Source organism: Loxodonta africana, assembly GCF_030014295.1.
Source record: "Loxodonta africana isolate mLoxAfr1 chromosome 14 unlocalized genomic scaffold, mLoxAfr1.hap2 SUPER_14_unloc_2, whole genome shotgun sequence".
Lineage (NCBI taxonomy): Eukaryota > Metazoa > Chordata > Mammalia > Proboscidea > Elephantidae > Loxodonta > Loxodonta africana.
Window position 1 is genome coordinate 915,330 of NW_026974833.1, and position 14,309 is coordinate 929,638.

Consider the following 14,309-nt stretch of genomic DNA (forward strand, 5'->3'; position numbering starts at 1 on the left):
GCGGACATTGATTTTTATCAACACAGAGGTCTGAGTGAGGGTCAGAGGGCCAGGTAGGTGAAGTGAAGGCCAGGTGGGCGGGGCTAAGGCTTCTTTGCCATCACCATAGAGACAGTCCCCCCACCGCAAGAGTGGGCGGAGCTTGTGATGGGCCTGCTGACAAGACTGAGCCAATGGCAGAGATCCGGCCAGCCAGGCAGATGACACAGGGCCCTCCATTGTGACCTATGACTCCTAGTGGCCACAGGATTGGAGCACGCCCCGGGAAAGGCTACGCAGGCACAAGGGAGCCCCTGGTGCGGACTGCTTCAGGGCATTGGCAGAGCACGCCAGGTACCTCTTTCCCACTTTCCTGAGGATATCAGTAGGCAAGGCATCCCCACTCAGCATCTCTTGCCTCTCTCTGTCTCTCTCTGCTTGTCTTCGTTCTCTGAAATCTCTTCCTTCTCCCCCTTGTCACTTCCCACCTTGGAGTGCCTGGACAGAGGGCCTAGAGACGAAAGGGCAAAGGGGGAAAGACCTCTGGCTCTACTGCTTGCCCATGGGGAGAGAAGTTCTGGTAGTCTATCTGGAAGGTCTAGAGAGTAGTGATTGATTGGGGAGCTACATCACGGGCGGACCTGGCCAGGTGAAGCTTGACATCACCGTGGGACCTGGCCAGGTGAAGCTCGCTGACAAGTGGCAGCCTCTCCGGAGACTACTAATTCCGCTGCTAACGTTCTATGCAAATAACCGGCTGAGTGCCATGGGCAGAAAACATTGACACATACCTGCCAGAGGCCTATTCTGGCTCTGAAGAGTCCACCCTGGTCTCCCCTGCAACTCATCATCTCAGCACACACTTTGCCTGCACGCATGGAAACCGCCTCTCTCCACGAATATCTGCACCTGCTAGGAAACACACGATGTCACTCAGCCAAAGGAGAGCACAGGCCAAGTCAACTGAAGCCCCCGTTTTCAAGATTTTGCCCTCTGCTGCTCCACAGCCTCCGGTGGCACACTGCATGTGCGTCACTTCTCGGTAGACGAGGCCGAAATCCGGGCATCCAGGGCCCCAGCCGTCCAGAATCTACGGATGGCGGCATATGGATCACCTCTTTGCCTCGTACAACAGGGAGGCCTGGGCCCTAGACTGGCTCCGCTAGAGCTCCACAACCTCAGCTATTTTCCCTGACCTTTGGCCCGTGCCCTCGTGAGTGTGTCATCTCTACTTCCACTTCTCTTCCCACCACACTGAATCCGCCACCTGCGGATACCTCAGCGTGGACATCAACATCTATCACTGGCTGCAGTGTCACAGGTCACTAGGTGTCTAGGCTCAGGCTGACCTTGGCTGTCTTCTGCCCAGGCAAGGAGCCTAATCCTTCCAAGGAAATCAGGACACGTGCTCACTGGCCGACATCCTTTCTTTCATCCGCACAGTGGTCTAGATGAGGGGAAAGAGGCCAGGTAGGCCAGGTGAGGGCTGAGTGTGGGGCCTAAGGCTTCTTTCCCAATCACCATGGTGACAGCCACCGGAAGGCTGGGCGGAACTTCCGACGGGGGCGGGTCACAAACACTGAGCCAATAGGAGAGGTCCAGCCTAACCGGCCAGTTCCGCAGAGCCCTCCATTTTACCCATGGACAGACAACGGCCCCTTGCGTCTTTGGCCACAAAATCGACGGCACCCAGGAAATAACTTCACAGTAGGCAACCCCTGATGTGAACACGTTCGACACACTGGGACAGCAGGCAGGTACCTCTTTTCCACTTACGCTAGGATATCACTAGGCAAGGCGCCCTTCCTCAGCATCTGTGGCCTCTCACGTATGTGTTCACTCAGAGGAATCTCTTCATTCTACCCCTGAGACACATCACAAGTATGAGGGGCCTGAGAGAGAGCCTAGAGATGGAACGGGGGAGGCTTCTGGCTGTACTGCTTCCCCGTGGGGACAGAATAGCAGGTACTCTCTCTGGAAGGTCTTAGCTTCTGTTGACTGACACGCGCAATACAGTAGGGGCGGACCCTGGCCAGGTGGAGCTTGTGGGCAGATGCAACCTCTCCGGCGACGAATAATTGCGCTGCTGCTTTGTATGCTGAAAACCTCCCCCCGCCAAGGGGGATGGGTAGAGAACATTAACCCACACCCGCCAGGGGCCTTTCCTGGGACTAAAGATCCCAACGTGGTCTCAACGTCGTCACCCTCTCAACACACACCTTTCCTGCACACGTAATCCTGCCTTTCTCCGTCAGGGCCCTATCCAACCAGGAAAAAAAGCAAGCCGCTCAAAAAGGCCGATGCCAGGGAAATCGAGGAAACACGGCCAGTTTCCAAATTTTTGCTCTCTACACGTCCCCGCCTCTGGTGCAAGGCTGCCTATGTGGACGGGCTCCGAAGGCAAGGCCGAAATCCTGGCAGCCTGGGCCCCAGCAGGCCAATGCTTTATGGACGTGGGGACACGGATGACCTGTTCGCCACATACAGGAGGGATCCTTGGGCCCTTCACTGGCTCGCCATTCAGCTCCACGACGTCCACTACTGGCCCTGGCCTTTGCTTTGGCTGGTGCCCCATTAAACGTGTGCTCCGGAGCGATGTTTCTCCACCCATCACTAGCATTCTGCCACCAGGGGATATGTGAGTGTGGGAGTCACCATTTGTCACTGGCAGCAGTGTCACAAGTCACTAGACTTCCAGCTACCCGCTGACCTAGGCTGCCTTCTGCCCCAGGCAAGCTCCCAGATGCTGACACCTGGGCACTGGCGGACATTGATTTTTATCAACACAGAGGTCTGAGTGAGGGTCAGAGGGCCAGGTAGGTGAAGTCAAGGCCAGGTGGGCGGGGCTAAGGCTTCTTTGCCATCACTATAGAGACAGTCCCCCCACCGCAAGAGTGGGCGGAGCTTGTGATGGGCCTGCTGACAAGACTGAGCCAATGGCAGAGATCCGGCCCGCCAGGAAGATGACACAGGGCCCTCCCTTGTGACCTATGACACCTAGTGGCCACAGGATTGGAGCACGCCCCGGGAAAGGCTACGCAGGCACAAGGGAGCCCCTGGTGCGGACTGCTTCAGGGCATTGGCAGAGCACGCCAGGTACCTCTTTCCCACTTTCCTGAGGATATCAGTAGGCAAGGCATCCCCACTCAGCATCTCTTGCCTCTCTCTGTCTCTCTCTGCTTGTCTTCGTTCTCTGAAATGTCTTCCTTCTCCCCCTTGTCACTTCCCACCTTGGAGTGCCTGGACAGAGGGCCTAGAGACGAAAGGGCAAAGGGGGAAGGCCTCTGGCTCTACTGCTTGCCCATGGGGAGAGAAGTTCTGGTAGTCTATCTGGAAGGTCTAGAGAGTAGTGATTGATTGGGGAGCTACATCACGGGCGGACCTGGCCAGGTGAAGCTTGACATCACCGTGGGACCTGGCCAGGTGAAGCTCGCTGACAAGTGGCAGCCTCTCCGGAGACTACTAATTCCGCTGCTAACGTTCTATGCAAATAACCGGCTGAGTGCCATGGGCAGAAAACATTGACACATACCTGCCAGAGGCCTATTCTGGCTCTGAAGAGTCCACCCTGGTCTCCCCTGCAACTCATCATCTCAGCACACACTTTGCCTGCACGCATGGAAACCGCCTCTCTCCACGAATGTCTGCACCTGCTAGGAAACACACGATGTCACTCAGCCAAAGGAGAGCACAGGCCAAGTCAACTGAAGCCCCCGTTTCCAAGATTTTGCCCTCTGCTGCTCCACAGCCTCCGGTGGCACACTGCATGTGCGTCACTTCTCGGTAGACGAGGCCGAAATCCGGGCATCCAGGGCCCCAGCCGTCCAGAATCTACGGATGGCGGCATATGGATCACCTCTTTGCCTCGTACAGCAGGGAGGCCTGGGCCCTAGACTGGCTCCGCTAGAGCTCCACGACCTCAGCTATTTTCCCTGACCTTTGGCCCGTGCCCTCGTGAGTGTGTCATCTCTACTTCCACTTCTCTTCCCACCACACTGAATCCGCCACCTGCGGATACCTCAGCGTGGACATCAACATCTATCACTGGCTGCAGTGTCACAGGTCACTAGGTGTCTAGGCTCAGGCTGACCTTGGCTGTCTTCTGCCCAGGCAAGGAGCCTAAACCTTCCAAGGAAATCAGGACACGTGCTCACTGGCCGACATCCTTTCTTTCATCCACACAGCAGTCTAGATGAGGGGAAAGAGGCCAGGTAGGCCAGGTGAGGGCTGAGTGTGGGGCCTAAGGCTTCTTTCCCAATCACCATGGTGACAGCCACCGGAAGGCTGGGCGGAACTTCCGACGGGGGCGAGTCACAAACACTGAGCCAATAGGAGGGGTCCAGCCTAACCGGCCAGTTCCGCAGAGCCCTCCATTTTACCTACGGACAGACAACGGCCCCTTGCGTCTTTGGCCACAAAATCGAGGGCACCCAGGGAATAACTTCACAGTAGGCAACCCCTGATGTGAACACGTTCGACACACTGGGACAGCAGGCAGGTACCTCTTTTCCACTTACGCTAGGATATCACTAGGCAAGGCGCCCTTCCTCAGCATCTGTGGCCTCTCACGTATGTGTTCACTCAGAGGAATCTCTTCATTCTACCCCTGAGACACATCACAAGTATGAGGGGCCTGAGAGAGAGCCTAGAGATGGAACGGGGGAGGCTTCTGGCTGTACTGCTTCCCCGTGGGGACAGAATAGCAGGTAGTCTCTCTGGAAGGTCTTAGCTTCTGTTGACTGACACGCGCAATACAGTAGGGGCGGACCCTGGCCAGGTGGAGCTTGTGGGCAGATGCAACCTCTCCGGCGACGAATAATTGCGCTGCTGCTTTGTATGGTGAAAACCTCCCCCCGCCAAGGGGGATGGGTAGAGAACATTGACCCACACCCGCCAGGGGCCTTTCCTGGGACTAAAGATCCCAACGTGGTCTCAACGTCGTCACCCTCTCAACACACACCTTTCCTGCACACCTAATCCTGCCTTTCTCCGTCAGGGCCCTATGCTACCAGGAAAAAAAGCAAGCCGCTCAAAAAGGCCGATGCCAGGGAAATCGAGGAAACACGGCCAGTTTCCAAATTTTTGCTCTCTACACGTCCCCGCCTCTGGTGCAAGGCTGCCTATGTGGACGGGCTCCGAAGGCAAGGCCGAAATCCTGGCAGCCTGGGCCCCAGCAGGCCAATGCTTTATGGACGTGGGGACACGGATGACCTGTTCGCCACATACAGGAGGGATCCTTGGGCCCTTCACTGGCTCGCCATTCAGCTCCACGACGTCCACTACTGGCCCTGGCCTTTGCTTTGGCTGGTGCCCCATTAAACGTGTGCTCCGGAGCGATGTTTCTCTACCCATCACTAGCATTCTGCCACCAGGGGATATGTGAGTGTGGGAGTCACCATTTGTCACTGGCAGCAGTGTCACAAGTCAATAGATTTCCAGCTACCCGCTGACCTAGGCTGCCTTCTGCCCCAGGCAAGGTCCCGAATCCTTTATCCCAGATGCTGACACCTGGGCACTGGCGGACATTGATTTTTATCAACACAGAGGTCTGAGTGAGGGTCAGAGGGCCAGGTAGGTGAAGTCAAGGCCAGGTGGGCGGGGCTAAGGCTTCTTTGCCATCACCATAGAGACAGTCCCCCCACCGCAAGAGTGGGCGGAGCTTGTGATGGGCCTGCTGACAAGACTGAGCCAATGGCAGAGATCCGGCCAGCCAGGCAGATGACACAGGGCCCTCCATTGTGACCTATGACTCCTAGTGGCCACAGGATTGGAGCACGCCCCAGGAAAGGCTACGCAGGCACAAGGGAGCCCCTGGTGCGGACTGCTTCAGGGCATTGGCAGAGCACGCCAGGTACCTCTTTCCCACTTTCCTGAGGATATCAGTAGGCAAGGCATCCCCACTCAGCATCTCTTGCCTCTCTCTGTCTCTCTCTGCTTGTCTTCGTTCTCTGAAATCTCTTCCTTCTCCCCCTTGTCACTTCCCACCTTGGAGTGCCTGGACAGAGGGCCTAGAGACGAAAGGGCAAAGGGGGAAAGGCCTCTGGCTCTACTGCTTGCCCATGGGGAGAGAAGTTCTGGTAGTCTATCTGGAAGGTCTAGAGAGTAGTGATTGATTGGGGAGCTACATCACGGGCGGACCTGGCCAGGTGAAGCTTGACATCACCGTGGGACCTGGCCAGGTGAAGCTCGCTGACAAGTGGCAGCCTCTCCGGAGACTACTAATTCCGCTGCTAACGTTCTATGCAAATAACCGGCTGAGTGCCATGGGCAGAAAACATTGACACATACCTGCCAGAGGCCTATTCTGGCTCTGAAGGGTCCACCCTGGTCTCCCCTGCAACTCATCATCTCAGCACACACTTTGCCTGCACGCATGGAAACCGCCTCTCTCCACGAATGTCTTCACCTGCTAGGAAACACACGATGTCACTCAGCCAAAGGAGAGCACAGGCCAAGTCAACTGAAGCCCCCGTTTTCAAGATTTTGCCCTCTGCTGCTCCACAGCCTCCGGTGGCACACTGCATGTGCGTCACTTCTCGGTAGACGAGGCCGAAATCCGGGCATCCAGGGCCCCAGCCGTCCAGAATCTACGGATGGCGGCATATGGATCACCTCTTTGCCTCGTACAGCAGGGAGGCCTGGGCCCTAGACTGGCTCCGCTAGAGCTCCACGACCTCAGCTATTTTCCCTGACCTTTGGCCCGTGCCCTCGTGAGTGTGTCATCTCTACTTCCACTTCTCTTCCCACCACACTGAATCCGCCACCTGCGGATACCTCAGCGTGGACATCAACATCTATCACTGGCTGCAGTGTCACAGGTCACTAGGTGTCTAGGCTCAGGCTGACCTTGGCTGTCTTCTGCCCAGGCAAGGAGCCTAATCCTTCCAAGGAAATCAGGACACGTGCTCACTGGCCGACATCCTTTCTTTCATCCACACAGCGGTCTAGATGAGGGGAAAGAGGCCAGGTAGGCCAGGTGAGGGCTGAGTGTGGGGCCTAAGGCTTCTTTCCCAATCACCATGGTGACAGCCACCGGAAGGCTGGGCGGAACTTCTGACGGGGGCGGGTCACAAACACTGAGCCAATAGGAGAGGTCCAGCCTAACCGGCCAGTTCCGCAGAGCCCTCCATTTTACCCATGGACAGACAACGGCCCCTTGCGTCTTTGGCCTCAAAATCGACGGCACCCAGGGAATAACTTCACAGTAGGCAACCCCTGCTGTGAACACGTTCGACACACTGGGACAGCAGGCAGGTACCTCTTATCCACTTACGCTAGGATATCACTAGGCAAGGCGCCCTTCCTCAGCACCTGTGGCCTCTCACGTATGTGTTCACTCAGAGGAATCTCTTCATTCTACCCCTGAGACACATCACAAGTATGAGGGGCCTGAGAGAGAGCCTAGAGATGGAACGGGGGAGGCTTCTGGCTGTACTGCTTCCCCGAGGGGACAGAATAGCAGGTACTCTCTCTGGAAGGTCTTAGCTTCTGTTGACTGACACGCGCAATACAGTAGGGGCGGACCCTGGAAAGGTGGAGCTTGTGGGCAGATGCAACGTCTCCGGCGACGAATAATTGCGCTGCTGCTTTGTATGGTGAAAACCTCCCCCCGCCAAGGGGGATGGGTAGAGAACATTGACCCACACCCGCCAGGGGCCTTTCCTGGGACTAAAGATCCCAACGTGGTCTCAACGTCGTCACCCTCTCAACACACACCTTTCCTGCACACCTAATCCTGCCTTTCTCCGTCAGGGCCCTATCCTACCAGGAAAAAAAGCAAGCCGCTCAAAAAGGCCGATGCCAGGGAAATCGAGGAAACACGGCCAGTTTCCAAATTTTTGCTCTCTACACGTCCCCGCCTCTGGTGCAAGGCTGCCTATGTGGACGGGCTCCGAAGGCAAGGCCGAAATCCTGGCAGCCTGGGCCCAGCAGGCCAATGGTTTATTGACGTGGGGACACGGATGACCTGTTCGCCACATACAGGAGGGATCCTTGGGCCCTTCACTGGCTCGCCATTCAGCTCCACGACGTCCACTACTGGCCCTGGCCTTTGCTTTGGCTGGTGCCCCATTAAACGTGTGCTCCGGAGCGATGTTTCTCCACCCATCACTAGCATTCTGCCACCAGGGGATATGTGAGTGTGGGAGTCACCATTTGTCACTGGCAGCAGTGTCACAAGTCACTAGACTTCCAGCTACCCGCTGACCTAGGCTGCCTTCTGCCCCAGGCAAGGTCCCGAATCCTTTATCCCAGATGCTGACACCTGGGCACTGGCGGACATTGATTTTTATCAACACAGAGGTCTGAGTGAGGGTCAGAGGGCCAGGTAGGTGAAGTGAAGGCCAGGTGGGCGGGGCTAAGGCTTCTTTGCCATCACCATAGAGACAGTCCCCCCACCGCAAGAGTGGGCGGAGCTTGTGATGGGCCTGCTGACAAGACTGAGCCAATGGCAGAGATCCGGCCAGCCAGGCAGATGACACAGGGCCCTCCATTGTGACCTATGACTCCTAGTGGCCACAGGATTGGAGCACGCCCCGGGAAAGGCTACGCAGGCACAAGGGAGCCCCTGGTGCGGACTGCTTCAGGGCATTGGCAGAGCACGCCAGGTACCTCTTTCCCACTTTCCTGAGGATATCAGTAGGCAAGGCATCCCCACTCAGCATCTCTTGCCTCTCTCTGTCTCTCTCTGCTTGTCTTCGTTCTCTGAAATGTCTTCCTTCTCCCCCTTGTCACTTCCCACCTTGGAGTGCCTGGACAGAGGGCCTAGAGACGAAAGGGCAAAGGGGGAAGGCCTCTGGCTCTACTGCTTGCCCATGGGGAGAGAAGTTCTGGTAGTCTATCTGGAAGGTCTAGAGAGTAGTGATTGATTGGGGAGCTACATCACGGGCGGACCTGGCCAGGTGAAGCTTGACATCACCGTGGGACCTGGCCAGGTGAAGCTCGCTGACAAGTGGCAGCCTCTCCGGAGACTACTAATTCCGCTGCTAACGTTCTATGCAAATAACCGGCTGAGTGCCATGGGCAGAAAACATTGACACATACCTGCCAGAGGCCTATTCTGGCTCTGAAGAGTCCACCCTGGTCTCCCCTGCAACTCATCATCTCAGCACACACTTTGCCTGCACGCATGGAAACCGCCTCTCTCCACGAATGTCTGCACCTGCTAGGAAGCACACGATGTCACTCAGCCAAAGGAGAGCACAGGCCAAGTCAACTGAAGCCCCCGTTTTCAAGATTTTGCCCTCTGCTGCTCCACAGCCTCTGGTGGCACACTGCATGTGCGTCACTTCTCGGTAGACGAGGCCGAAATCCGGGCATCCAGGGCCCCAGCCGTCCAGAATCTACGGATGGCGGCATATGGATCACCTCTTTGCCTCGTACAGCAGGGAGGCCTGGGCCCTAGACTGGCTCCGCTAGAGCTCCACGACCTCAGCTATTTTCCCTGACCTTTGGCCCGTGCCCTCGTGAGTGTGTCATCTCTACTTCCACTTCTCTTCCCACCACACTGAATCCGCCACCTGCGGATACCTCAGCGTGGACATCAACATCTATCACTGGCTGCAGTGTCACAGGTCACTAGGTGTCTAGGCTCAGGCTGACCTTGGCTGTCTTCTGCCCAGGCAAGGAGCCTAATCCTTCCAAGGAAATCAGGACACGTGCTCACTGGCCGACATCCTTTCTTTCATCCACACAGCGGTCTAGATGAGGGGAAAGAGGCCAGGTAGGCCAGGTGAGGGCTGAGTGTGGGGCCTAAGGCTTCTTTCCCAATCACCATGGTGACAGCCACCGGAAGGCTGGGCGGAACTTCCGACGGGGGCGGGTCACAAACACTGAGCCAATAGGAGAGGTCCAGCCTAACCGGCCAGTTCCGCAGAGCCCTCCATTTTACCCATGGACAGACAACGGCCCCTTGCGTCTTTGGCCTCAAAATCGACGGCACCCAGGGAATAACTTCACAGTAGGCAACCCCTGCTGTGAACACGTTCGACACACTGGGACAGCAGGCAGGTACCTCTTTTCCACTTACGCTAGGATATCACTAGGCAAGGCGCCCTTCCTCAGCATCTGTGGCCTCTCACGTATGTGTTCACTCAGAGGAATCTCTTCATTCTACCCCTGAGACACATCACAAGTATGAGAGGCCTGAGAGAGAGCCTAGAGATGGAACGGGGGAGGCTTCTGGCTCTACTGCTTCCCCGTGGGGACAGAATAGCAGGTAGTCTCTCTGGAAGGTCTTAGCTTCTGTTGACTGACACGCGCAATACAGTAGGGGCGGACCCTGGCCAGGTGGAGCTTGTGGGCAGATGCAACCTCTCCGGCGACGAATAATTGCGCTGCTGCTTTGTATGGTGAAAACCTCCCCCCGCCAAGGGGGATGGGTAGAGAACATTGACCCACACCCGCCAGGGGCCTTTCCTGGGACTAAAGATCCCAACGTGGTCTCAACGTCGTCACCCTCTCAACACACACCTTTCCTGCACACGTAATCCTGCCTTTCTCCGTCAGGGCCCTATCCTACCAGGAAAAAAAGCAAGCCGCTCAAAAAGGTCGATGCCAGGGAAATCGAGGAAACACGGCCAGTTTCCAAATTTTTGCTCTCTACACGTCCCCGCCTCTGGTGCAAGGCTGCCTATGTGGACGGGCTCCGAAGGCAAGGCCGAAATCCTGGCAGCCTGGGCCCCAGCAGGCCAATGCTTTATGGACGTGGGGACACGGATGACCTGTTCTCCACATACAGGAGGGATCCTTGGGCCCTTCACTGGCTCGCCATTCAGCTCCACGACGTCCACTACTGGCCCTGGCCTTTGCTTTGGCTGGTGCCCCATTAAACGTGTGCTCCGGAGCGATGTTTCTCCACCCATCACTAGCATTCTGCCACCAGGGGATATGTGAGTGTGGGAGTCACCATTTGTCACTGGCAGCAGTGTCACAAGTCACTAGACTTCCAGCTACCCGCTGACCTAGGCTGCCTTCTGCCCCAGGCAAGGTCCCGAATCCTTTATCCCAGATGCTGACACCTGGGCACTGGCGGACATTGATTTTTATCAACACAGAGGTCTGAGTGAGGGTCAGAGGGCCAGGTAGGTGAAGTCAAGGCCAGGTGGGCGGGGCTAAGGCTTCTTTGCCATCACCATAGAGACAGTCCCCCCACCGCAAGAGTGGGCGGAGCTTGTGATGGGCCTGCTGACAAGACTGAGCCAATGGCAGAGATCCGGCCAGCCAGGCAGATGACACAGGGCCCTCCATTGTGACCTATGACTCCTAGTGGCCACAGGATTGGAGCACGCCCCGGGAAAGGCTACGCAGGCACAAGGGAGCCCCTGGTGCGGACTGCTTCAGGGCATTGGCAGAGCACGCCAGGTACCTCTTTCCCACTTTCCTGAGGATATCAGTAGGCAAGGCATCCCCACTCAGCATCTCTTGCCTCTCTCTGTCTCTCTCTGCTTGTCTTCGTTCTCTGAAATCTCTTCCTTCTCCCCCTTGTCACTTCCCACCTTGGAGTGCCTGGACAGAGGGCCTAGAGACGAAAGGGCAAAGGGGGAAGGCCTCTGGCTCTACTGCTTGCCCATGGGGAGAGAAGTTCTGGTAGTCTATCTGGAAGGTCTAGAGAGTAGTGATTGATTGGGGAGCTACATCACGGGCGGACCTGGCCAGGTGAAGCTTGACATCACCGTGGGACCTGGCCAGGTGAAGCTCGCTGACAAGTGGCAGCCTCTCCGGAGACTACTAATTCCGCTGCTAACGTTCTATGCAAATAACCGGCTGAGTGCCATGGGCAGAAAACATTGACACATACCTGCCAGAGGCCTATTCTGGCTCTGAAGAGTCCACCCTGGTCTCCCCTGCAACTCATCATCTCAGCACACACTTTGCCTGCACGCATGGAAACCGCCTCTCTCCACGAATGTCTGCACCTGCTAGGAAACACACGATGTCACTCAGCCAAAGGAGAGCACAGGCCAAGTCAACTGAAGCCCCCGTTTTCAAGATTTTGCCCTCTGCTGCTCCACAGCCTCCGGTGGCACACTGCATGTGCGTCACTTCTCGGTAGACGAGGCCGAAATCCGGGCATCCAGGGCCCCAGCCGTCCAGAATCTACGGATGGCGGCATATGGATCACCTCTTTGCCTCGTACAGCAGGGAGGCCTGGGCCCTAGACTGGCTCCGCTAGAGCTCCACGACCTCAGCTATTTTCCCTGACCTTTGGCCCGTGCCCTCGTGAGTGTGTCATCTCTACTTCCACTTCTCTTCCCACCACACTGAATCCGCCACCTGCGGATACCTCAGCGTGGACATCAACATCTATCACTGGCTGCAGTGTCACAGGTCACTAGGTATCTAGGCTCAGGCTGACCTTGGCTGTCTTCTGCCCAGGCAAGGAGCCTAATCCTTCCAAGGAAATCAGGACACGTGCTCACTGGCCGACATCCTTTCTTTCATCCACACAGCGGTCTAGATGAGGGGAAAGAGGCCAGGTAGGCCAGGTGAGGGCTGAGTGTGGGGCCTAAGGCTTCTTTCCCAATCACCATGGTGACAGCCACCGGAAGGCTGGGCGGAACTTCCGACGGGGGCGGGTCACAAACACTGAGCCAATGGGAGAGGTCCAGCCTAACCGGCCAGTTCCGCAGAGCCCTCCATTTTACCCATGGACAGACAACGGCCCCTTGCGTCTTTGGCCTCAAAATCGACGGCACCCAGGGAATAACTTCACAGTAGGCAACCCCTGCTGTGAACACGTTCGACACACTGGGACAGCAGGCAGGTACCTCTTTTCCACTTACGCTAGGATATCACTAGGCAAGGCGCCCTTCCTCAGCATCTCTGGCCTCTCACGTATGTGTTCACTCAGAGGAATCTCTTCATTCTACCCCTGAGACACATCACAAGTATGAGGGGCCTGAGAGAGAGCCTAGAGATGGAACGGGGGAGGCTTCTGGCTGTACTGCTTCCCCGTGGGGACAGAATAGCAGGTAGTCTCTCTGGAAGGTCTTAGCTCCTGTTGACTGACACGCGCAATACAGTAGGGGCGGACCCTGGCCAGGTGGAGCTTGTGGGCAGATGCAACCTCTCCGGCGACGAATAATTGCGCTGCTGCTTTGTATGGTGAAAACCTCCCCCCGCCAAGGGGGATGGGTAGAGAACATTGACCCACACCCGCCAGGGGCCTTTCCTGGGACTAAAGATCCCAACGTGGTCTCAAAGTCGTCACCCTCTCAACACACACCTTTCCTGCACACGTAATCCTGCCTTTCTCCGTCAGGGCCCTATCCTACCAGGAAAAAAAGCAAGCCGCTCAAAAAGGCCGATGCCAGGGAAATCGAGGAAACACGGCCAGTTTCCAAATTTTTGCTCTCTACACGTCCCCGCCTCTGGTGCAAGGCTGCCTATGTGGCCGGGCTCCGAAGGCAAGGCCGAAATCCTGGCAGCCTGGGCCCCAGCAGGCCAATGCTTTATGGACGTGGGGACACGGATGACCTGTTCGCCACATACAGGAGGGATCCTTGGGCCCTTCACTGGCTCGCCATTCAGCTCCACGACGTCCACTACCGGCCCTGGCCTTTGCTTTGGCTGGTGCCCCATTAAACGTGTGCTCCGGAGCGATGTTTCTCCACCCATCACTAGCATTCTGCCACCAGGGGATATGTGAGTGTGGGAGTCACCATTTGTCACTGGCAGCAGTGTCACAAGTCACTAGACTTCCAGCTACCCGCTGACCTAGGCTGCCTTCTGCCCCAGGCAAGGTCCCGAATCCTTTATCCCAGATGCTGACACCTGGGCACTGGCGGACATTGATTTTTATCAACACAGAGGTCTGAGTGAGGGTCAGAGGGCCAGGTAGGTGAAGTGAAGGCCAGGTGGGCGGGGCTAAGGCTTCTTTGCCATCACCATAGAGACAGTCCCCCCACCGCAAGAGTGGGCGGAGCTTGTGATGGGCCTGCTGACAAGACTGAGCCAATGGCAGAGATCCGGCCAGCCAGGCAGATGACACAGGGCCCTCCATTGTGACCTATGACTCCTAGTGGCCACAGGATTGGAGCACGCCCCGGGAAAGGCTACGCAGGCACAAGGGAGCCCCTGGTGCGGACTGCTTCAGGGCATTGGCAGAGCACGCCAGGTACCTCTTTCCCACTTTCCTGAGGATATCAGTAGGCAAGGCATCCCCACTCAGCATCTCTTGCCTCTCTCTGTCTCTCTCTGCTTGTCTTCGTTCTCTGAAATCTCTTCCTTCTCCCCCTTGTCACTTCCCACCTTGGAGTGCCTGGACAGAGGGCCTAGAGACGAAAGGGCAAAGGGGGAAGGCCTCTGGCTCTACTGCTTGCCCATGGGGA